The sequence below is a fragment of the Arvicola amphibius genome, chromosome 1 (assembly GCF_903992535.2).
Source record: "Arvicola amphibius chromosome 1, mArvAmp1.2, whole genome shotgun sequence".
Classification (NCBI taxonomy): domain Eukaryota; kingdom Metazoa; phylum Chordata; class Mammalia; order Rodentia; family Cricetidae; genus Arvicola; species Arvicola amphibius.
The window spans coordinates 115,123,102-115,147,677 of NC_052047.1; the positions used below are offsets into that span (position 1 = coordinate 115,123,102).

The following is a 24,576-nucleotide window of genomic DNA, read 5'->3' on the forward strand; positions in this document are numbered from 1 at the left end:
AGTAAACTGAGCTTCTTAAGAGTGGAGAACACACACACACACACACACACACACACACACACACACACACACACGGGGCGGGGAAGAGAGAGAGAGAGAGAGAGAGAGAGAGAGAGAGAGAGAGAGAGAGAGAGAGAGAGAGAGAGCGCACTCTTCCTTCCTAGCCAGTACAGTACACCTGGCTCAGGAAGTGTTTATTGAAAGAGTGTGGCTGGCAGAGTCTGTTTGCACAGCCAAACAACAGATTTGTAATGTGATCAGATGTACCTGGAACTGGAGGTTCATTGGTGGTTGAATTTGTTGGGGCCAAGCCCCTTCTTAGCTTTAAGTGCTGGGCAGATTGTTCCAGGCTGGAATTTGTGGCTGCCTGTTGTGTCTCACGACATCCCTGGACTTCAGGAACATGTATTCTCTACGTTCTTTGCCTCTGACTTCTGATTGCATTTTGTTGTTGTTTGTGGGATAATACTTGCAATTCAAAATGAAAAATAATCCATCAAGAAATTCTCAGGACTGAGGTCAACCCAGCTTGGTCTGGGATGAATCTCAAATATCTCAAATTAGCTCAGTATTGATTCTTGCCAGCTCCTGTCTGGTAGCCTTTCCCACTGTCTGATTGGAGGGTGTGGATACTAAGGACATCCTTACTACATCTGGAGTCTTGTGATGTCCTCAGTTTATGAGTACTGAGAAGCGACGTGAACATGTCAAGACTCTGTCCAGGCGTCCCAGGCAAGTGTCTGCATTCCTCCGGGAGCTAACACAGTGACCAAGTTTGTAGCGAATCAATGCACATATTTTTGTAGGGACCTTCTGCTCCATGCTTGTCTCCTTCACTTCCTTCTTCTGTGTAGAACTGGGATGGGTGTGCCAAGAATGCAGCTCTTATCTGTGAGCTTGAAGCAAGCTGGGAAGGCTTCCCAGAAGAGAGCTGCCCTAGATTTGGAGGTGTCTTGCCGACCAGGGTGCTCAAACAGGCTCTCGGTTGCTTTCCTGCCTACCAAACTGCCTTGCCGCGCAGGGACTTTCCATAGCTGCTCGCTCTGGCTCACTCTGCATGGAAAGCATTTCCCCTGCTTTGTCTGTCCCACGTCTGTGCTCCCTGCATGTCAGCGGATAGGCCTGTCCCATGTCTGTGCTCCCTGCATGTCAGCGGATAGGCCTGTCCCACGTCGTCTGTGCTCCCTGCATGTCAGTGGATATGGTGGAAAGCTTCCTTGGTAAGAAGCTGGGTCTGGGGATTAAACCCAAGGCCTTCACCCACTAGGCAAGCTCTCCAGCCCTGAAGCACCTCTTCAGCTCAGAAGGCTAGGTAGGTCTAACCATGGCTTTTTACCTGTCATTGCCCACCCAGCTGACAGCTCATTGTGTGTCAGACATTGCCAGGATGCTTGGGGGAAAGCTACTGCACACAGGGGTTCAGACAGGGTCAGCTGAGGTACAGGTTGTGACTACCCAGAAGATACCGTGTGGGGCACTGAGGCCTGGACTGAATCTGGCAGAGGCGAGGCTAGCCCCACGTCCAGGCTGCTCCTGTGTGCTTGTGCCCATTCTTCTGTGTCCTGTGTGCCAGCAACCCAGCTTCCCCCTCCTTCATCACAGAGGTCATGCATTTATTTGTGTGGTTATTGGGCTAGTGGCTGTCTGTTCCCATGTGGATGGCAACAGTACCTAAAACTCTGTTTGCTTTTCAAGACAGGGTGTTTCTGTGTAGTCCTGGCTATTCTACTTGCTTTGTAGACCAGGCTGGCCTCAAACTCCTGAGTTCTGCCTGCCTCTGCCTCACGAGTGCTGGGATTAAAGGTGTGAATTACTGTCACCACCACCTGGCCTAAAGCTCATTTAAGAAGGTGCCCCACACTGGGTTGACTGACAGCCTAAGGGACAAATCACTCCTCCATGGAGTCTCCCTTCCCCGGGTCTGGGTGCTGACTGTGAAACAGCCTGGCAGATCCTCCACTCTGTGAAACTTCCTGTTTCATGTGCTGCACCATGGAATTAGCCCTAAGCCTTACTTCCTGGGATCTGCATTAGAGCCATCTGCTCAGGAAGCATCCAGGCTTGGTGGTCTGTCTCTTCTGTCCCCTCCTGTTGTCCTTTGTCTACCCTCGATCTCCCTTGTCTTTTTTTTTTTTTCTGTAATGAAAGGGCCACTGGGCCCCCTAGGACAGAGACTCATGTGTGGACCCGCACACACTCCCAAGGATGACTGACCATGAGGGTCATAACGACCTGTGTGCCTGCCATCCTTGTCCTTCTGAAGCCCATAATGACCCAGAGCAGCCCTGGCTTTAGTGTCTGTGGTCTCAGGGTTCGACACAAAGGGGCAAGTGAGAAACTGAAGTTCCTTCCTTAAGAGCAGTGGCTTCATGGTGCAGGTGTGTGATGCAGATGTGCACACTGCAGCTGTTGCTGTGTGTTTTCCTTGCATAATTTAGCACTCGGCTGGCTGTACCCACTCCTCTTAGGACTAATGTGACACTTTAAATAATAGATATATCATAGCTTTCGGCTAAATCAATCTTTCCTCCTGGCCCATCCTGAAGGCACCCTCCTCCCCGCTTTGGAGACTCAGTGACCACTGGCTCATGTGACCATCGAGACCCTCTTCCCAGGGCCCAGTGATAAGAAAACTTGACGTAGACTCCAAGTGGCTCATAGGGTTGGGCTGCAGAGGAAGCCGGGTTCCCCAGGGCACATTACCAGGCTGTTAGGGCCTTCTAAGGCCAGCCTGGCTGAAGTCCAAATGACTCACACTGTTATTTAGCGAGAGAAGCAAAACAGCGTGGCTTCTGACCAGGTGGGGAAAGGGACCAGTGGGGCAGGGAAGGGGCTGACAGCCAGGATCTGGGCACCTTTGCTGGCTGCAGACCGAGACCTCCAACACACCTCCCTCAAAGAGCACGCGGCACCCTGGCCGTATGGGGATGGGTCTGCTTTGGGTGTCAGCCGTGCCCTGACCTGAGACAAACCCTCAGGCTGTTCCTGTTCTGTAGGTGGAATTGTGACAAGAGACGTGCCCTGTGTGTGATTCTCACATGTAGAAAACACCAACTGTCTAGTATCTGCTGTCACAAGCATCGTTTCTAGAAGTATCCTTGTTAACAGTAGTGTGGGAAGACCAGTGACGTTGTAAAGCCTCTGGCGCAGCCAAGGCCGTGACGGTCATGGCGTGGCATGAGGCACACACTGCGAGTCGCTGGTCACACCATGGTGCCATTGTCAGCACAGGTGTATGTTGTTGCTTTGGCTTTGTCATGATGACTGAGCCTTGTTGTACGATATTGACTTGGTCTTCATTTTTCTGTCTGAGGCAGGTTTGTTAGAAACGCCTTTGCTGGCCTCGTGCCCAATGGCTGTGTGACCCACATTGGCCAGCCTGGGTGCCAAGTGCCTGGACAGCACCTGGCATAGAGAAGCATGTCCATGACTGCTGTTACTGAGCTACTTTTTATGATAAACCTTGAATACCCAACAGTGAGTTCTTCTGGGTCCCTGACGGTGAGCCGTGGCAATGTGTGAGTCTGAGAAGCGCTGTTCTCAGGTTGTGCCTTCATCCGGACTTTCACCTGCTGCTAGACCAACGTGTTGGCCTCAGTTTTGAGGCCAGAATAAAGAAAGGTACCAGGAACAGAAAAAAAAACCCCTAGCTTTGTGTCTAGTTAGTAAATAACCGTCTATAGTTTCCGAATCTGAATAGATGGCTCCTATTACCTTCTCAGGTTAGTTAGGAAAATCCTTCTCCAGTCGGGTATGGTGGTCTTGGCCTCTAAACAAAGCACTCGGGAGGAGAATTGCTATGAGGTTGAAGTCAGCCTGGTGTATGTGGCGTGTTCCAGGCCAGTCAGGTCTACACAGCTAGCTACCTGTGTACGCCCTGTCTAGAAACAGCAGTACCAAGAAGATGACTCTCAGGTTGGGGTGTACCGGGAAAGGTTATCCAGCAAGTAGGGTATTGAAGATTGAACAGGAATTGAACAGAAGCTAAAGCCATGAATAACAGGCAATGCTGTCAATTAAAATTATTCTTTGTGTACGCATTAACTTCCTTTGGTGTCTGTCAATATGCTGATATATCGGAGTTAGTGTATCTATCTCTGTTCTCTTCCCGTTTCCTCTGATTTCCCCTTCTTCCATCGCATCCTGAAAACCAAACACACAAAACCGAGACAGAATTTCTTAGAGAATTTCCCTCTTCCTCTCTCTTCCCTCTTCCCACTATGCCCCTGCCCCCATTTTTAACAAAGTCTCATGTCATGTAGCTAGGCTCAGACTTGCTGTGGAGCCAGGCTTAACCTTGAGCCCCAGTTCCCCTGGAGCAGTTTATGCTGTGGTTGCCCTCAAAGGTCCTGTGTATCCAGTGGTTTCACCTGTACCTTCCCGTAGCTTCCTCTCCCTTTTTTCTATGCTTACTGTGCTTGCTTAGCAATGAAGAAACTGCAAACAACCCCCCCCCCCCATGTTTGTTATGTGACAGCCGCATGCGCCTGCCCCTCGGTCTGCAGAACACCAGGCAGCTATGGGAAACAGGCTGTGCGTTGCTCCCTGTGGATAAGGAAAGTGGGATTTAGAAAGGTTAAGTAGTGGGCCATGCACAGTGGCTACAGTCTAGACCCAGGGTTCTTTGCTCCAGGGCCTACCCTCCCACCCCCTTACACCACAGCGTGCATGCACTGGGTTGCAGCTCCAGGGCCTACCCTCCCACCCCCTTACACCACAGCGTGCATGCACTGGGTTGCATCTGGGCTGCCCTGCTTTGCTGTCCTTCCTTTCACAGGCCCAGAGTCATCTAGTTTGCAGTCACACCTGACTACACACCTTTCCTTCCTACTCACTTTTCTAAGGTAGCTGCAGGTGAGGAGTGAAAACTACGGGCACTGGTGGCCTCCGGCAAGGATCGGAGAGAATGCAGGGGCCCAGGCTAGCCGGGGAGGTTCAGTTCCACTTCCCTCCTGCTGGGAGCTGCTCAGGAACCCTGAGCAATCACCACCCTTCTTAGCCCACAGCTGGATTTAGCTTATAAACCCTGCCTGCTGCAGGGCCTTGGGCCATACGTGAGGCCCTGGTGGACCGTGGAAGGTGTATTAGCATTGATAGCCTACTCCATGGTCACGAATCCTGTACTTCCCAGCCCATCCGGCTCCTCCCATCCCCACATGTGGAGAAGGTCCCAGGCCTGCTTCCCAGCATCACTCCCAGAATTAGATGGTCTGAACACCTGGACTCTTGGCACACTGGTTTTTGGACTCACTGGGTATCCCAGTTAGGGTTCTCATTGCTGCTGCGACGAAACACCGTGGCCGAAAGCAGCTTGGGGAGAAAGTGTTTATTTGGCTTAGGCTTCCACTTCATTGCTCATCACTGAAGGAAGTCAGGACAGGAACTCAAACACGGCAGGAACCTGGAGGCAGGAGCTGATGCAAAGGTCATTGAGGAGTGCTGCTTACTGGCTTGAACCTCTTAGCTTGCTCAGCCTGCTTTCTTATAATACCCAGGACTGCCAGCTCAGGGGTAATGAACACTGGGCTGGGCCTTCCCAGTCAATCATAATTAAGAAAATGCCCTACAGGCTTGCTTATACCCTGACCTTATGGGGGTTCCCTCCTCTCTGATGACTCTAGCTTGTGTCGAGTTGACTAAAACTAGCCAGCACAGTGGGTTTCTGCAGCTGGAACCTACTCACCTTTGCCAGGCACCATGTTCATTACACTTCACCCCCACCCCCACCCCCACCCCCCACCCCCGAGATGCTCAGCACTGAGATTTCTTGAAGCTCTTTGTTGCTAGAAAGTTCTCAAGGGAAGAAAGCATTCCACCCCACGGAGAGTTATGAGTGCTTCCGCCCCAGGGCATTGTTTTGCAGCCTTCCCCGGTGCAGACAGCAGCTGGGGCTTCCAGTCACAGCTGCTGGGGGTTTCTTCTACGCCTCCCTGCAGCGAGGACCCCTCATCTACGCGTCCTCTGTGCTCAGGCTTTGGCTAGGTGATGGGACCCAGAGTCAGAGGCTTACCACCACAGTCCCGCAAGGGCCTGAGGACAGAGGGTAATAGTCAGGGCCTTGCAGGTAGGTGACTTCAGAGCAAGTCTAAAAATGTGAGTGCCAGTTACATCCCACGCAGAAGGGTCTCAGGGCAGAGATGGGAATCTGTCCAAAGGGGACACACAAGGCACATGTCTGGGGCCCCGCTGGGGTCAGTAGTGGGCCATCCAAGTTGCTGTGTCATGGTAAACACAGTCCACATGTAGACACACCTCACCCTTGAGTCCTGGTGCCAGCCTGGACCTTGCTCCTGGGCCCTCATCTTGTACACCTACACCATGCCATGTTATACAATGCCCTGGCCATCCCAGACCCATAGAGCTAAGCAGAAATCTCTATGTGTTCTTCAAAGCCTTGCTCTTCTTCAGTCCTCCCCGTCTTCTCTGAAGCCATCCAAGCCCCATGTGTAAGTGCTGCTGCTGATTCTGTTTCTTTTCTCATTCCTCATGTTGTCCGGCAGCGATTCTTGAGAGCTTTTCCTTCAGAGTCCATCTGAAGGATACCAGCCTTTTCCGCCCTCATCCAGCCCTTCTCTGCCCTCGTGGTCACCTCTGGCACACTGGTGCTACCTGTCAGGGTTCCTCACTCAAGGGCAAGCAAGGCCATCGTCTCTCTTCCTGTTCCAGATTCTCCAGTGGCTTTCAGACATGCTTAGAACAGAACCCCAATGTCTCATTTTGCCTGCCACTCCTGTGTCTCACCCTTGGCACTGTGCTTAACCGACCTTCCGCCAGACTCTGTATCGTCCTCTGGTCCTCTTTCTTGCCTCAGGCCTTTGCACTCAGCTCACCTCACTTGCTGTTCTCCCACATTTGTGCCTGGCTCAGTGTTGTGTGACTTAACTCTTCAAACACACGTCTCTTCACCCCAGATAGGGAACCCATGACAGATCAAAGTACAGATACCACCAAAGTCCAACCTGGTGAACCACTGAGTTTTATTGGGGTTACTTACAGGAGCAGAAATGACTCAAAGTCCACCCCAGCACAGGTGACAGCTCTCAAAGCTGGGAGCCTGGAACTCACTGCACAGCCTGCATACAGCTCAACAGGTTGGAGAAAGAATGCCCTTTCTATATCCCTCCCTCTAAACCTCTTCAAGTGGTTTGGCTGGTCTGGTCTCAGTCTTTGCAGCTTGGCTTTGTCACATTTGAACGAGACTCTGAACTTTTATTGTTTATTCTAGCTGGGAGGGGCCTAGTGAATCTGGTCAGTTTCAGGAACTTCCTGAAGCTATTTTGAGTTGTTTACCTTCCTGCTGAAGGAGCTTCCCTGCGGTAAAGGGTGTTTCAATCTCAGAGGAAACTGTTACACAACACTCGGCCTTTCCCACTCTTGGTTCCATTCAGGCAGTTTCTCCCCTATATGTAAAATCATTCTTCCGTCTCCTCAGCCCACCCAGCCGTTGCCCTGTCCGTCTGCTGTGTGCTGTTTCTGTTAGCAGTCATCGCTACGCTGGCCGCTGGCTTCTTGTGTACTGTGTGTGGTATTTCTCTAGAACAGAGATCCACAAGAAGGGTCTTTTTTTTTTCTCCCCCTCCCCACCCCCCCGGGCCTTACAGATGAGCTGTGATGAACTTGTGGCTGAATTAGGGTATGCCTGCATGTGTTCTCAGACCTGGTGTCTGTTCCGTCCGACAGACATCTTTCAGGAGGTGAGTGATGTTGGTCAACACTTTTATTTTAGAAAGCCAGCTGGTGGCAGTGTGGGGGCCGGGCTGCAGGAGGGATGTGACAGAAAGTTTTCAGAGGCTGTTAGAATGGGCCAGGAAATGGATGCTGTGCCTATGCTGAGGGTGCAGATGGTGGGACACAGAGACCCTCTGAGGACCTGTGATTGTATTGGGATTGTGTGGCACTGCGGGATGAGCTGGTGTGGAGACAGGCGGGCAATAACTCTCCTTAATTATGTAAGGCTATTGGCTCTGAGGAGCACCACCCTGAGGAGCACTGTGCAGAGCACTCCGAGGGGCCCTCTGGGAAGAACCTCTACAGACTTGAACTATTTTTTTCTTCTGAGAACCTAGTCCTCTCTAGTTCTGGTGAAAATCCTATCTCTGAGTAAGCACATTCTTACCCATCTGCCAAGGTCCCTGGGTCTCCAACTGTCACCATTCTCTCTCTCCCTCCCTCTCTCTCCCCCTCTATCTTTCTCTCCCCCTCCCTCCCTCCCTCCCACCCACGCTCGCGCTCTCTCTCTCTCCCTCTCTCCCTCCCTCCCGCTCTCCCTCTCTCCCTCCCTCTCTCTCTCCCCCTCTCTCTCCCTCTCTCCCTCCCTCCTTCCCGCTCTCTCTCTCCCTCTCTCCCTCCCTCTCTCTCTCCCCCTCTCTCCCTCTCTCCCTCCTTCCCTCCCGCGCTCTCTCTCTCTCCCTCTCTCTCTCTCTCTCTCCCCCTCTCTCCCTCCCGCTCTCTCTCTCCCCCTCTCCCTCTCTCCCTCCCGCTCTCCCTCCCTCGCGTGCTCTCTCTCCCTCTCTTTCTCTCTCTCCCTCTCCCTCTCTCTCTCTCTCCCTCTCTCCCTCCCTTGCGCGCTCTCTCTCTCCCTCTCTTTCTCTCTCTCCCTCTCCCTCTCTCTCCCTCTCTCCCTCCCTCCCCCTCTCTCTCTCCCCCTCTCCCTCTCCCTCTCTCTCTCCACCCCCCCTCTCCCTCAGATAGAATTAAGAGCTTCCCACGTGCCAGCCTAGCACTCTACTACAGAACCACACCCCAGCTCGGCTGTGGCTGTGAGACAGGCTGGCCTTAACTCATTCAATAATCTGGGCAGGTCTTGAACTCAGACTTCTCTTCCCTGAGCCTCTTGAGTAGCTGGAGAGACAGGCCTGCACCTCTAAGCCTGGCTGCATCACAGTTTCTTAGGCCTTTTTCCAGAGTCTCCATTTGTGCTGCTGAGCCCCATGAAGTGAAATGCCACTATATAGGCCACCTCTCACCTCTGCCATCTCTGCTATGGGTTCCCATGGCATTGAGACAACGTGAGCAGTGGCATCTGAGTGCTTCCTGGGTGCGAAGCATGGTGTGAAACAGACCATGTTTGTTTTTACTTGCCCTTACCATCCTTGAAAGTGAAGGCTCAGGGATGGACAGTTTCAGAGTGACCCCAACGCACTGTGGCCCTTGGGGATGCTGCACAAGCCTCTTCATCTTTCTTTCCTAAGTCTGCAAAGTGGACACAATACAGAGGTCCATAGGGTTCCTGTGAAATGAAAAGAAATCCCATGTTCCCAGGTGTGTTGGTTGCATGCCTCCAATCCCAGTGTTGGCAGCTGGAGGCAGGAAGATCAGGAGCCAAGGGTCATCCTTGGCTGTACAGTGGGTTTGAGGCCAGCCTAGGCTACACATGGTACTGCCTCACTTCCTCCACCAAAAACAAAACAAAAAGAAAGAACATATACTTGGTGCTTTCCATGAGTTAAATACTGGGCTGTCCTAGTGGAGAGGGTACCTGACCTGGTCTTCCCCTATAGTCAGATTGATGATCACCTTAATTGTCATCATAGGGCCTTCATCCAGTAACTGATGGGAGCAGATGCATAGAGCCTCAGCTAAGCACTGGGCTGAGCTCCTGGGGTCTAGTCGTAAAGAGGAAGGAGCAATAATATGAGCAAAGGGTCAAGACCATGGTGGGGAAACCCACAGAGACAACTGACTTGAGCTAGTGGGAGCTCACTGACTCTGGACTGACAGCTGGGGGACCTGCACAGGACTGAACTAGGCCCTCTGAATATGGGTGACAGTTGTGTGGCTTGGGCAGTCTGTGGGGCCACTGGCCATGGGACCAGTATTTATCTGTAGTGCGTTAACTGGTTTTTTGGAACCCATTCCCTATGGAGGGATACCTTGCTCAGCCTAGATAAAAGGGCCTTGGTGCTGCCTCAAGTCATGTGACAGACTCTGTTGACTTCCCATGGGAGGCCCTGTCCTCTGAGGAATGGATAGGGAATTGGGTGGGGGAAGAGGGATTGGTATGTAACATTAAAAAGATTGTTTTAAATAAAATAAAATAAAACAACACAAAAGATAAACAATGAATAAATACTGTGCTGTCAGTCACTTTGCAGATATGGTTACCGTCCGTCATCACCATCAGTATCCTGGGCCACACAGCTAGAATGCCTTCTTCTTCCCCTGTCCCACACAGCTGCTCCCAAGTCCACCTTGTCTGAGACCTTCTGGTCCCCGTGTTGGCATTTCTGTTCTTTTCTGGGCATGCCATTTGTCCCCATCGCAGTGCTGGGCTCACGCTAAGCCTGGGTAGCATCTATATTCTGTGTAGCCAACAGCTTCTTTGCAGCCATGGATTGCGTGATCCTCCGTGGTTGGCGTGTCCTTGCAGAGTCTCACACAGTTTCCCATGGCGGTCATTGTCAACCCGTGTGCTGTGAGAAGCAGGGCTTTTCCTGTGTGGTCGGTTATGTTAGTGGGAAAAGTAAAATAGAAGCGACAGCACAAAGGTTGGTGCTCCTTATTGTTAGGGTGTGCGTTTGCATGTGTGCGTGCGCGCGCAGGATTATTTTGTGAATCTGGTGGTGTTTATATGCCCAAGTCCCAAAAGAAAAAAAATGAGAAAAATACCCACAAGCCTGGCTCTTTCATGAGACACTGTCCTCGAGTCTGCCAGTTCCAGCTGCACCCCATGCCCAGGGTCAGGCTGTGCACTCATCTGTCTTGATGCTTTTTCTCCTTGGCAGCTGTGGAGGGCTTAGCGCTTCTGAAGGATGCTTGTGTCTAAGGGCCGCAGGACTTCCTGGTAGCATTTGGAAATACCTGTCTGATGACATTTGCTACCTGCATTTATTTCTCATAATTGGGAAGCGGATTCACACACTGGAGCTAGCCTGGCCGTTTGGATGAGATGCACCTGCTGATTTGCACATGAATTCAAGCCAGAGCCTGCAGCTAGCAGACAGACTGGTGTGTGCGTGGGGGTGCTCGGCCCAAAATATCAGATGGATTGGAGTGTTGTTGTGGCGTATAGATTATAATGGGGATAAACTTAGCTTCCACAGAGATTAATGTTCTCAATTCATGTCAATACGAGTCTGCACTTGTCAACTTAAAGACTTGGGGGATTTCAACTTTAAAAACTATGCTCGCCTGCCTCCCTCTTATTATTTGAGTTTTTGGTTCTTGGTTTGGGAGAAGGCGAATTGCAAGGACCTTACCACTGCCAGGCACAGACTTGCTTGCAGGCCTCTTCTTGGAACTTTTCCAGAGAACCGTGGAATAGCCTGCTGTTGCTAACAGCGACGGCTATGATGACTGTCACTGCCACTGAGAGAAGGCCCCAGAATTCTCCACCCTGCTCCGGCTGTGGTTGTCAGTGCTCTGTGAAGGTGGGAATGGGACTTGAATGCTGGGGCTGTGCCTGCTGTATATTAAATAGGTGCTTGATGGAAAGTTCTTTCTGATGAGTGGCTTACCCCTCAAGTTTTTACTCTCTGCCGTTTCTGCATTATAAAAGCAGTGGGTGCTCGCTGCAAAACCAGGCTTGGGATATTGCACACTTGGCTTTGAAACCCAGCTTCATCACTCACTACATACATATGCCCCCCTGAGCCGACGGGCACCCTCCCTGAGCCTTGCTTTACCCCACTGTAGAGAAGGCCCTGATGTATCATAGCATTGCCGTGGGGACGCTCCTGTTTCAGACCCTGCAGAGGTCTGGCACATGCTCATTTCCTCTGTGAGTGCACAGAGGGCTCACTTAGGGCCAGAGATGTTGCTGTGACTCTGGAAAGGGACCAGAGCAAGGCAGACAATGCCTCTGGCTAATGCTCAGACTAAGCAGAGCAAACACTAGTATGTAGCTGTTTTCTGTCAGTAAAGAAGAGAATCCTGTGCCACATGGCAGCTGCGCAAGGACTACTGTAGATTGGAGGCTTTGTGATCCCTGCTTCCCAGCATTCCTGGATGGTTGCTTTTAAAACCCCATCCCTCTAACTGTATAGGTCCCAACCCTGAGTTTGGGGAGCTTGTCCACATGCACACCTCTCTTCTCTTTTAGGAGCTGCCAGCTCACTAAGGGGCTGCTATTCAGAGTGGATGCTTTTGGCATAGGAACTGGGTCCCAGAGCTTCTCATTGGCCTTAGGCGATGCCCTTTGTGTCCACGTCCAGGTGAGCACACAGAGTGGAGAGCCTCGTGTTGGGAGGCAGATTGCTTCTATTCCAGCCTGAGCTCATTTTGCTTTACACTGCTTGGAGCATCCTCGTTTCTAAGGAGCTGGAAGTAATCACAGTGACACATGGCACTAGGCAGACTGCGTCTCAAAGTGCGGTCCCTTAAGGGCTGTGCAGACCTGAATGCCAGGAGGCGTTGCTATTCCAACCGCAGATCAGCAAGCCCAGTACCCCACGCCACCCTTGCTGCCCCTCTTGGGATATGGCTAGGACTTGTTGAAGGACCGTTTAAGCCTCTGCACTGGGCAGTGGTGCCCTCTGCTGTTCAGGAAGAAGCTGTGCAGCAGGGCCCGCGGTATCTGACTCACCTGTCTGTTGACAGCTGACCTACTTTTGTTTGACCTTGATTTGTTGAGCACAGTTAGAAACGCCGCCCGCTGCCGGGGCTGCGCCTCGGTGTGACAGCCCCCCAGTCCAGGCCGAAGGATGGTTGGGTGCATAGTGAGTTTTGCAGTAACCTTTGAATTATAATTCTATCTCAAGGAAAAGGCTTGATTCGGGAATACGAAACAGTTATTTGGGGCTGGCTGTGAGGCCAGAGCAGCAGGCCTGGATTCCTCGCCACAGGGCAGCTTAATCAGGAAATGGCCTAGGTGACCGCCTTTCAAGTAGGTCCTCGCAGTAGCCTGGCAACAGGCACAGGGTCATAATTGGAAGAATTTGGCTTTGAGTGTCTGTGGGTGTTTACAGTGCACTATAGGGCAGGGCTTCTCTTATTTGTAGACTATTTAGAGCAACAAGCAGCAGAAGGCTGAAAAGGCACTAAATCTCGATTTATTTTTAACAAATTCCATCTTTTCCCTTCATCCCAGAAGGAAGACTGAGTTATTAAAAAAAACAGTAAAAAAAAATACATCCCCGCGAAGCATGCTGAATCTAATTACGGGGTTGCCAGCGTCGGCCTGCAGCCACACTCGGAGGGCTTTGTACGCCAGCCGTCCATTCAGTCTGTGAACTTACATGACTCCGGCTCTTCATTTAGACCTAGAGCGGGAAGTATTGGCAAGTGAGGGCTGATCAGAGAAAAGTTCTGGTCTAAATTAGGAGATGGAAGGCATAAATAGAGAGTAGTGTGCTTCTCCATTCTCAGAGGGAGATAAAATCATCTTCATTGTCCGTTATACTTAGCTGCATACACACATCTCCCGACGTTCTAACCCCCCATTTCAGGAGTGTGGCTCTCTGCAGTAGCGGATTGGTGCCACTCCGAGGAGCCACTCGTGTTGTGTTGTCTCCTGAGCCCAGCCCCGGATGAATGCTACCCAACAGTCTCAGGGAACCGGGAAGCCTATGCATTTTTGTCTGCGGTCTTGTGGTGTGTTAGCGCTGGAAGGATCTGAGGGACCCTCGGGTGCAGTCGTACCGTACTGTCAGTGCATGCTGAGGTCCAGCCGCGCTGCTGCCCCGAGCCTCAGAGTAAGTCTCGGCAGTAGGGGCACATGGGGGCTCCAAGCCTTCTAAGATCTCAACAGTGCCCTGCTATGTGACACTCAGGACGGTGATTGAACCAATTTGAGTTTTGCACCTCCTGGGGCCACAGTCTCAGAAGATACAGACACTAAGTTGCATAGTCTCAATGAGCCAGTTACAGATGTACACAGGTTAGTCATGTGACGGGAATGATGAGAGTGGGAATTTTGGCAAAGGGGAACTCAATTGCTCCTTGACACCCTCTCGCCCAGAGACTCTTTGTGGGACACTAACGTTTTCTCATGAGAATAGGTGCTGCGCATTTGCTGAGCATAGGGAGGAGACGAGCATGGTGCAGCAAGTTGGGGGGCGGGAGACAATGGAGATGGAGGACAAGATTTTAGAGGTGCCTGAGGGGCTGCTGAGGGGGTTCATGGGGATATGGAAGAGAACAAAGGGCCATGGCACAGGCTGGGGGCAGGCACCCTGGGTCCAATAGAAGGCCCTTTTGTTAGGCACTTATGGGTAGCGTGAGGGCTATGTTCCCAGTGCTGCCACCCTACCCCAGGCAGAAGGATAGGTAAGTGGTCTAGGTCACCAATCCCAGTGGACCAGGCCCGTGTGTGAAGTGAAACCTGTGTCCCTTTCTTACCCCGGGCCAGAGTGGGCCCTGAGGCTGAGAGCAGCAGAGGATCTCGGGAAACCTTTCCGTGGAAGGTGGCTGCTGGAATCCTCAGTGGACAATGCTGGAGGCCAGTGGCTTAGAGGAGATGAGCAGGCCACACAGGAGGAGGTAGGGGCCTAAATTAAGCCCACAGCAGTCCGCAGGGAGAAAGAACCCAGGAAGGGAGGAGGGGCTCTTGGTGTATGTGGGGCCTTGTAACCAAAACTGTGGGATTTGGTTACAGTTGAATGGAGTAAAGAACAGAAACCTGCTGGGGCTCGAACTGCCCCTGCCAGGGCTTGGGAGGGCGGCTGTGGGCAGATCCCCAGCCTAGCTTTGGATTACCGAGTACATTCTCACTCAGTGGGATTGTTGCCAACCCAGCCAGAGGTTCCCCTGCTGTCCCCCAGGTGTTGCCAGATGGCAGACAGAGTACCCGGGTGTTCCCACAGCCGTCTCCATGCCTCCTCCTCCTCTTCATGTCTGACACTCCCAGCCACTCTCAGGCTCTCAGAGTTGAGACTCTGTGAATGACCAGAAACAAGAACGAAAGAAATGCTTGGAAAATAGCCCGTGAACTATCGTTCAAGGAGGATATTTTTTCTTGATTTGTATTGTTTCAGTACAAGTAACAGTTGTTGGCAAATAGTTCCTTCTAAGGCGGTAATGCTCCCTCGGTGCCCCGTGTTGTAGTAAGACTGTCTTCTCATGCCCCCCCCCCCGCCTGCCCCCTCCCCCGCTTGCTGTTGGTCTTCTCGCTGTCTCAGTGACCTTTGCACTGTGCGTGTGGGCCCAGAAGGTCCCCACTGCGAGATCCAGGTCGGGGTGGTGACAGGCAAGAAGTGAAGGATCCTGAAGCGATCCTTTGCAGAGAGGATGCCATAAACCAAGACAGCCCCCGACTTCCTGGGCCGTCATAGTGCTGAGGTGGGTCGGCCCGCTGTCCTGTCCTTGAGCCCCTCCACTATCAACCTGGCAGTGGTAACTGATGCCGACTTTAAACCTGTCAGAGTAGGAAGACATGGACAGAATGATGACCTAGCCCAATAACCAGCCTGATTGCTGCGCCAGCACCCCCAGTGGGTATTTGAACATGTGTTTGGTTCTTTAAATCATGGCTGCTCATTGGTGCCACCTCCATTACCAACGACCGACAGCAGAAAGTAAAAGCCCCGAGGGCTGTGTGAGCCACACCAGTCCGAAGTCCACCCTTGTCTTCTTAGCCGCACCCTTGGCTGTCATCCGGTCTTTTGCAGTTTATCAGAGCAATAGGCGCTTCAGTGGAAGGGCCGCTGCAGGTCACTTTCTCTGGCCCAGGACTGCAGGCCGGCCTGCCTATGTGGCACAGTGAGCCATCTCCTGGCCTCAGGCGCCTAAACCACCAGACGTCCTGCTCCCTCTCTGGACACCTCTAGCGTGCACAAGTTCCTTCTTCTGACCTCCAATCCGTTTCTTGCCAGCGTTTCCTCAGTGACCTACTTTTGTTCCCCGTGGCCACACAGCACAAAGATCTGTAGGCACGGTACACCTCTCCTTCAGAAGTAGCAAACCGTGGCCCCTGCATCCATGCCCTTTCCGTTCTTTTAAGATTTACTTTAAGTTATGTCCACATATGTGTGTCTCTTTGCGGGTTTGTGCGTGTGAGTGCAGGTGTTGGCAGAGGACAGAGGAGGGCACTGGAGCCTCAGGAGCCTCAGGCATGGGTGACTGAGTCACCCAGTGTGGGTGCTGGGACCCAAACATGGGTCCTCTGTAAGCAGTAGTATGCACTTTTAGTTGCTGAGACATTTCTCTGATCTCTTTAGAAATAAATAAATATAAATATATAATATTTTTAATCTGTGTATATGTGTGTGCCTGGGTATGGGTGCAGGCCTCCAGCCATTCCTCAGATAATCTGAAGTCAGTAATACTAAGGGGACGGTGTGTGCTTGCCTTGTGTGGGCGATGTTCTCAGCGTCTTCCTCAGATTCTCAGTACACACTGTCACGAGCCTCAGTTTACCAGTGAGGAACCAAAGGTGCACAAGATTGGAGCTTGTCCCCAGCCTTGTAAGTCAGTGGCAGAGTGGAGCTGGGCCCAGGCCGTCTCTCCGGAGCCTGTGACCCAAGTGCCGGTAACCCACAACCTTCTGTTTATGGTACTAAAAATAAGTCCCCGATTAGGCTCGGGCTGGCCTTGCTTTCACTTATTTAGCAAGAAGTCATTTGACAGGAGTCCGAGTTGAACCCTTTTCCATAAAACCCCCTCAGAGCTTGTTTTGATAGAATGGACTGACCGCAAGGGCAGAGGCCTCTGCTCTGTCAGCACCAAATGGGGTCATCCTGGCTCAGCCAGGACTCCTGAGCGATGGCATCAGATCAGGGTGGCAAACCCGAGTGTGTCGGATGTACAGCGGGCCTCTTGTTCAAGTGCCTATCATAGCTTCAGTGTCTGATGAGAGCAGAGAGAGCTGTCTGCAAGCCATCGCAGTGTTCTGTTTTGTGGAGTAGCCCGTCTATGTCCAGGCAGCGGGATTTGCTGACCACCGACCCTGGGCATTCCGTAACTTGGGGTGCAGGTGCTGCCCGACTATGTCCAGGCAGCGGGATTTGCTGGCCACCAGCCCTGGGCATTCCGTAACTTGGGGTGCAGAAGCTAACTGTGCATTTCCGCAGTAGCTTGTCCGCTCACTCCAGTCTCTGCCGAAATGTAGATAAAGGTGATCTGTAACTTCACTGGGAGCTGTGTTTCCTGTGCTCAGGCTCGATCAGAGGCTGAGAGGCTGGAATCAGGCCATCTTTCTCTTAGTAGGCTCCTTTCCATGCGTTCCAGTCAGATTTATAGACATCAGCCCGAGACCTGGAGGGGAAAGCAGTACCGAAGGCCCGAGTAAGGTCTGCCTTGCTGTCCCTCAGTGGGTCTCGGGGCAGGGGAGTGACTTCCCTGAAATGCTGTGTCTTTACCTGAAACAATGGCATGGAAAGGGTGCTACCCTGCAGCAGAAAGTTGACTGGGGACAATGGAAAATGGCTGGGTACAAAAGAATGCCTAGTAGTTATGAGTGTAAATATTAGCTTCGTGACTTCCTTCTTCCTCCACCAGCTCTTCTTCTTCCTCCTCCTCTAATCCTGTCAACTATTGACTTTTCTGTTTGGCTTGGTTAATGGGTCGGAGCGTGAAGTTCTGAATGGGGCATGTAGTTACCCCCTGTAGGGCATCTAGGAAATGTGTGGGTGGTTTGGTTAGGTGCTATGAGCAGATAGGGCTTTATGGGAAGGGTGATCCTTCCAGAAAGTGGATTGTCCACCCACACAGCTGCCGAATGTGCGGTGGGCATTCCTGGCTGTGATGGTCTGAACCTGCTACACAAAAGGGAATCATTTTTGCATGCTTTAAAATTTATACTGAGTTTTCTAAGACCACCACTGCCAAGTGTATGAGTAGCAGTGTCTTATGAAAAGTTCTAGCATCTCATTATGTTGTACATTAATAATGCCTTGTGTGTTGATGTGTTTATATATTAACTTATAAAGTTAACCAACTGTAATTCATTTTTCCCTTGTGTTACAGACAGGGCATAGAGTTGACTATAAATTAGTTTCTCCAGGTTATATTATTGACATATTTTGTTCTGAGAGTGAAAGATGTGGAAAACATTTGTGCAAGTGTCGAGTGTGGATAATCCCAGCACTTGAAAGGCTAAGGCAGGCAGCCACAAGTTCAAGGTCAGCCTGGGCTGTGTAGTGAGATCCTGCCTCAAAAGATAATAAACAACAACCACACACATACACACAGAGAAACACCCAAATTTTGTATTGCTTCTTTGAAAGTAGGAAAGGAGTTAGCATATGTGTGCATGTGTGTACATGTGCCCATAGCTTATGAGTCAGCTAAGGAAGTCGCAATAGGTCAGTCTTGAAATTTAAAAACAGAATTTTGTTTCTGTCCTTTTACTAACAATATGCAGAATTCAGAATATCTGGCTTTGCCCATTGTTTGCCAGAGAATATACTCTGATGGCCTTTGACATTATATGGTCCTTTACAACCGTACGGTCTGAGCCTGAAATAGCCCACCCTCATCTCTGATCGTCTCTGCCGTGACTGCTTTCACGTGCATGTTATGCCATCCACACGGAGGGTTCTGCTCTTCTCTTTCTTAGGCTCGTTTGGGCTGTTTTACCCTCTTTCTGCCTGCATTCCGGCAGAGACTCGAAGCCATGTGCAGACCTGAACATGGGAAAGTGGGTTCCTGAGGCCTAACCCAGCACCGTAGTCACAGCTGACCCTTGTGCCCGCAATCCCGCAGTCTCTGTGAAGAGGACAACCCTCCCCACACAATGTGTGTTGTCAGGAAGCCTGGGGGTCCCAGCACCTCTTATTTTAAGCTTTCCACAAGGCTTCTATCTGTCAGAGCTGGTCTTGAGGATTCTCTGTCCTTCCTTGTTCTATCTTTCATAGATAGCAGCAGGGTTACAGCTAATCCCAGGACATGCTGGGAAGGCGCATTGTTCTGCTTATTCTAGAGGTAACATTTGCTTATTAGAGAAAGGTTCAAACCAAAAGATGAAATCAATATTCGTTATCTCAGCCCCAAAGACAACTCCTTGTAACATTTTATTAAATGTTCCTATATAAATAATTCATGTTCAACACTCACATGAAAAGATGGAAAATCAGGTCTTCGTAATAAAACGATTGACTCATCTCATCGTTTGGATCAGTATTCTGGGAATAGTCTTCTCATCTTTTCATGTAGCTATGGAATGACGTTAGGAATATTATATGTATAATTCTGAGCCCTTTTAAAACTTAACATTTACAGGAGTATTTCCCAAGTTGTTATAGTCTTAAGAATAATTTGAGTACTTGTTATAATATCACATCTTAAATTTCCATAATTTCTTTTAAAAAATTGTGTGTGTGTGTGTGTGTGTGTGTGTGTGTGTGTGCACATTGTACCTACAGAGGCCAGAAGAGGGCATCAGAGTTGTAAGCTGCCTGACGTGAATATTGGGAACCAAATGCAGGACCTCTAGATTAATCACAAGCAGTCTTAACTGCTGAGCCATTTAACCCTAAAGTTTAACTAACTTTCTCTTGGTGGCTGTTTAGATGTTGTTGATTATTTATTATAAGGCTATGAGAAAATCCCTATACATCCATGGTTGTTTATCTACTATTTAATACTTGTAGTGATATTTCATTTGTATTTTAGTAAGTAAAGCTTGCCTAAAAATCAGAGAGTAAAACAGCCCCACTGGTCAGCCTTACAGACCAGGTAGTGGTAACACACACCTTTAATCCCAGCTGGGGCTAAATGAAATATCACTACAAATACTATGTGCCGTGTGATAACTTTAGATGGAATAGCTCATTACACAAGAAATTACTTAGGCTGGGCTAGGCATGGTAGGTAAACATGCCTTTAATCCTAGCACTTGGGAAGCAGAGGCAGGCTGATCTCTGTGGGTTTGAGGCCAACCTGGTACCAAGAAAGCCAGAGCTGCATAGTGAGATCTTGTCTGAAAAGAATTACTTGGGCACATACATGGCACCTCTCCCCCCTTAACCCCATCCTGGTTGTTTCTGAGACAAGAGTCCTCTATGTAGCCCTGGCTGTCTAAGAACTATGTGAACCAGGCTGGCCTCAAACTCACAGAGATCTGCCTGCCTCTACTTTTTAGTACTGGAATTAAAAGCATGTGCCACCAAAACTAGCTCGAGATAACCCTTTTTAAAGCTTACACACACACACATAGTGCCAAATTTCTTCCGAATAGTCCATACCAGTTTACATTCTGACTTACGGTGGAGTCACTTGCTTTTTGAAAAACATGTATTTTTATTTTACGTATACTGTGCACATGTAATGCCTGCCTGTGGAGGGGTGAAGAGGGTTTTGGATACCCTGGAATCGGAGTTATAGACAGTTGCTGCGTGGGAATGGAACCCAGGTCAAAAGCAGCCATGCCATTAACTGAGCCATCTCTCCAGCCCTTGGCCTGTTCTTTTGATATTATCTTCACTGATACCAGTTTTGTCTTTAAGAGGAAGCCTTCACTAATAAAAGCAGAGAAAGTAGCATCTCACTCCTTAGGCCTGAAGAGGTTGGAGGTGTTTTCCTGTCTTATTGCTCTTTGCGTTTTGTCTGCTGTAATTTTCTGTCCCTGACCTTTGCTTATTTTCCCATCAGAGTTTTTGCGTTTTTTGTAGCTTTGTGGGAGACTTCAGGGTCTGTTTTCCCGTGTATTCTATAACCAAGAGCACACTTTCTCGGGGTCTGTCAGGCCTGGATTTCAGTCCTGGATGCCCCCTGCTGAGCAGAGAGGTTGCTGGCTGGTACTGTGCTCTGACAGGCGAGATGAAGCTTGGTCCAGCTTTGTGATCCTGCACCCAGCAGTTTCTCAGAAACTACTCTTGAGCTACAGCCCAAGCACAGCCTTAGACCCAGAATAGTCTCCTGCTGTAACCAGCACCCAGAAAAATGAAATCGAAATTGCAAGGGCCCCCCACCCCCACCCCATTTCTTTCAAAGGGAAGAAACAGGTGGAGGAAAGCCAGCGGATTCTATTTCAATTGAGAGGAACTTGTAGGGTCAGGATCCATTCAGGCCTACCTGTTGGCTCTGAGGCCCAGGAGACCGCAAGAGTCTCGATTAGATTAAGTGGTCACACTCACACTGTGTCCTCAGGGCAGGGAGGCCAAGGGCACGCTGGAAAGTTCCACACGTGTGGAGGTGGGAAGGTAATCTGGTTAACCTTTTGTTAACCTCTCCCTTGGACTGCTCCTCCCCAGTGCCCTAGGTAATTCCTGGCTTTGGCCTCCTGGCAGCGTGGGCAGGGATGGGGGTGAGCTTGTCCTGCCCACTTCTACCACTTGGGACAGAGCCCTCGCTCAGCTCATATCTGCTGAGTCACTGAGGCAGCCAAGCCTGTGTGGTCCTGGCTGTGTTGTTGGGCATGTCTGGGCTCCTCCTCCCGGTGGGTCCCTCACTTCCCAGCTACGTTACCTTGTGTAGGTTGCTTCACCCCCCTGACTCAGTGCCATCTTTTATGATGTTGATAAGCAGTACCTCCCCCAGTAATCTAAGGACAGAATGAGATATCAGGGCCAACCATGTCCTAGGTCTCCACTTTTGGTGTTTCTAATGGGAGGTGATGACTGTTCAGAATAGCGGCGGGGAGGCAGGTGTCTTGTCTGTTTCAGCCCCACACAGCCCTGTGTGCTCTTGGGACAGCTCAGACACTCAGCGGTTCCAATCCTGCCCTGTGGAGGACAAAAGTTATCTCTTCCTCCAGTCTCCGTAGAGTGTGTAGCTGGCATGTGGAATTTAAGGTGGATATTGTCCCCAGGATCCCCCGTGGCTGGAGGTCTCTGCACAGGTTGAAGACGGGGTGTCGCCCCATCCCGTGTCTAGGCGGTCAGGAAATAATATTCATGGTTTCTCCAGAAAACTCACAAAACTGACCTCAGCAGCCCACCCTGTGCTCAGCCTCTGACCCTCTACCCACCCACAGCCTGTCCGCCATTAGCGCCAGCCTGGAAATGCACATAGGATCGGCCCTTCCCCATCCCCTCACTGCCTCTCCCTCAGACTCCCCACCCTGTCACACCTTAACTCTCACCTCAACACATACACACCCCAACAAAAACAAGACAAAGAAATAAAAACCCTGCCCTCTCACTGGCTGCAGCAGTTAACTGGGGCGGCTGGACCTGGTGGCACACGCCTTTAATCCCAGCATTCGGGAGACCGAGGCAGGAGGATTATCATGAGTTCAAGCCAGCTCAAGCAATACAGCAGGTTCAGGTCAGAGTAAGGTATAGAATGAGACCCCGTCAAAACAAAAACAAACCCCGCACCCAAACCTAAGCAGAACCATATGCTTCTCCGAGTCCAGCCTGGCTGTCTGGTGGTACTCTGGTGCTGTCCCTGCACTTGGTACTCTGGGGCTGTCCCTGCACTTGCGTCCTCTGTCTGTAACACCCTGGCCACCCACTCACTTCCTCCTGTCTGCCTTGTCTCCCCACGGTGTCCTGCCCTCCTCCCCTTATGCCAGCCCCCACCCCCAGCACGTTCATCACAGCCCAACATCCAATCTAATTTAATTGCTCACCTCCTTTGCCCGCCACCCTTGCCAGCATGTTCCATATGAGGACAAGGGGTGGTGTCCCTGCCCCATACCACACGGCTGCAGAGGACAGTTCCTGGCACTGGATGGTCTCAGCAAATATTTGTTGAAAGCTACATGACTGATCCCGGTCCAGCACGTTCACAGTGGCTTCGCTGTCACAGAGTCACCCCCAAAATGAAGTGTGGCGGCCACGTGCACTACGTCTGGGGAAGCGTGCTTCCTCTGACAAACCTGTCACAGCGGACGTCACCTGGTTCCCGCGGGTGCTCGGCAGTATGCAGAGAAGGTTTGGAGGGTGCTGATGGGATAGGAGATACCCTGTACTTCCTGGTCCCAGCCTGCCTTCAGGGGCTCCTGTCAGTGTTTCAGGCAAACTCAGGAACTGGAGTTTGAAGAGTCTGCTTGTGTTTCTAGGAGCGCCCTGGGTTTGGAGTACCACCGCGAAGAGCTGGCGCTCTGCTCCAGGTCTCCAGCCTTCCCTCACCTGTCCTCACCCACTCCTACCTGGTTTCTGGACATCACTGTCCCTGCTTTAAGAGCTCCGGGTCTCCTTGTCTTCTGTCCTCACAGACTCTGAGCCTCTTCCTAAAGCCTCCTGCATGGGTCTGCGTCTCTGACGGGTGCTCACTGTTTACTCAGCCCCAGCTCTTCTGCTTAAGTAGGTGGCCACACGGCCCAGGCCCAGTGCTCTTCTTAGGTTAAGTCAGCCAGCCACAGAGGGGGAGTCCCCACAAAGGAGGAAGCCACACCCCTAGCGACCACCTGCCTTGCCCAGGACACTCAGCCCTCAAGTGACAGAGGTGAGATTTGACACAGGAGGCCCCACACTGCCCACCATCCTCCCTCACTCAGCATCTTCTGACTCTGTGCCCATCCCTCCTTCCAGCGGCCAGGTTCAGAAGGGATCCACCGCTTCTTCCTCTCCACTTGCTGGGGAGTTAGAAAGGCCACTCACTAATGGCCAGCCCTGGAGCCATGCTGTGTCCCGCTGTCCCAGGAGACCTCCTACTCTGCGGCCCTCCATAAACCCCCTCTGGGACCGTCCCCAGAACAATCGTACACGTTGTGTGTGGTGGAAAGGAGAAGGCTGCCCGCAGAGACCGTTCTGCAGGGTCTCCCTCCCATGCGGCCGGCCCTCACAGAAGGCAGGGGCTGTCTCTTGTCAGAGTCTCAGCCCTTGCTAGACCCATCCTTGCCTCTCTGCCTGTCAGCAATGCCCAGCCAGACACGCAGAAGGCCTCAGGCTGCTCTACCTGCTCTCCCTCCTGCGAGCATCTCTCCTTTGCCACCGAATAACAGCAGTGCATTCTTTTGTTTCCTTAGAACAAGATGCAGATGTTTTCCAGAATTTTCTTCAACCTCAGGCAGTAAGTTTCTTCGGTGAAGAGTCTTTAGAAACAGGCTCTTTTACCTCTTTCCGCAGTGTTTAAACATACAAACCAATAGACAGTAAGCAGCACTAAGAGGAAAGAAGGGACCAGGTGACAGGTCTTCAGTCTGTAGGCCTTGGGCATGACTCCTCTGTCCTCGATGGTACCTTGGGGCTCCTTCCCTGTGCCTCTTTTGAGTGCAGAGTCATGGTGAGGCTGGGGCTGCCTTAGCTTCTTCCCAGAGAGGAAGTGACGGGGTTGTGGAGAACAAGGCAAGAAACTCATTTTTTAGCTTCGTGACATTGTTATTCTCCAGGGAACCAAACCAACTCTGGGGCCCAGGCTGGCAAGAAAGACTTTGGGTCACCGTCCTGGTTCCAGATGCTCAGGGAATAGGCTGAGTGGTTGAATTACCAGAAGCAAGGGATAGTGCTCTTTGGAATGGGAAGCCAGAGAGAGTCCTTTCTAGTGAAAGCGTGGGACCAGAACCTCAGAGCCCAGGCTATGACAGAGTAGCCACAAGGCTGATAAAGCCATAAATACTTCCTGGGAGGGGAATCAGTAGCGGGAGGAGGCAAAGTCCCAGGGGAGGGGACTCAGAATCCAAGTGACTTTATAGAGAGAGCAGCATTTCCTTCAGTGTGTACTGTTAAACCTGCGACTGAAACATGATTTGTGGGTATGTACATCTTGAGAGGTAGAGAGTCTACTGTCCCTGGATCCCCACCCTCAGGGTGGGCTACCTTAAACGTCCAAAAATCCCAGCAGAACAGGAGTTGGCCTGTTTAACACAGCATC

General features: G+C 51.1%; 1 protein-coding gene across 4 annotated transcripts in view; it reads left to right on the top strand.

Annotated features, from left to right (window-relative positions):
• Arntl (aryl hydrocarbon receptor nuclear translocator like) overlaps positions 1–24,576 on the top strand; it is a 102,349-nt gene that overhangs the window by 30,412 nt on the left and 47,361 nt on the right. The window contains exon 1 of one of the 4 annotated variants that reach the window (XM_038331041.1): positions 7,676–7,694. The exons of 2 other annotated variants lie outside the window; for them this stretch is intronic. The gene's annotated coding sequence lies outside the window, so the exon portion shown is untranslated. Of the gene's footprint in view, positions 1–7,675; positions 7,695–12,070; positions 12,153–24,576 lie in introns of those variants that run through there. One more of the 4 variants, XM_038331033.1, reaches the window with a different exon arrangement.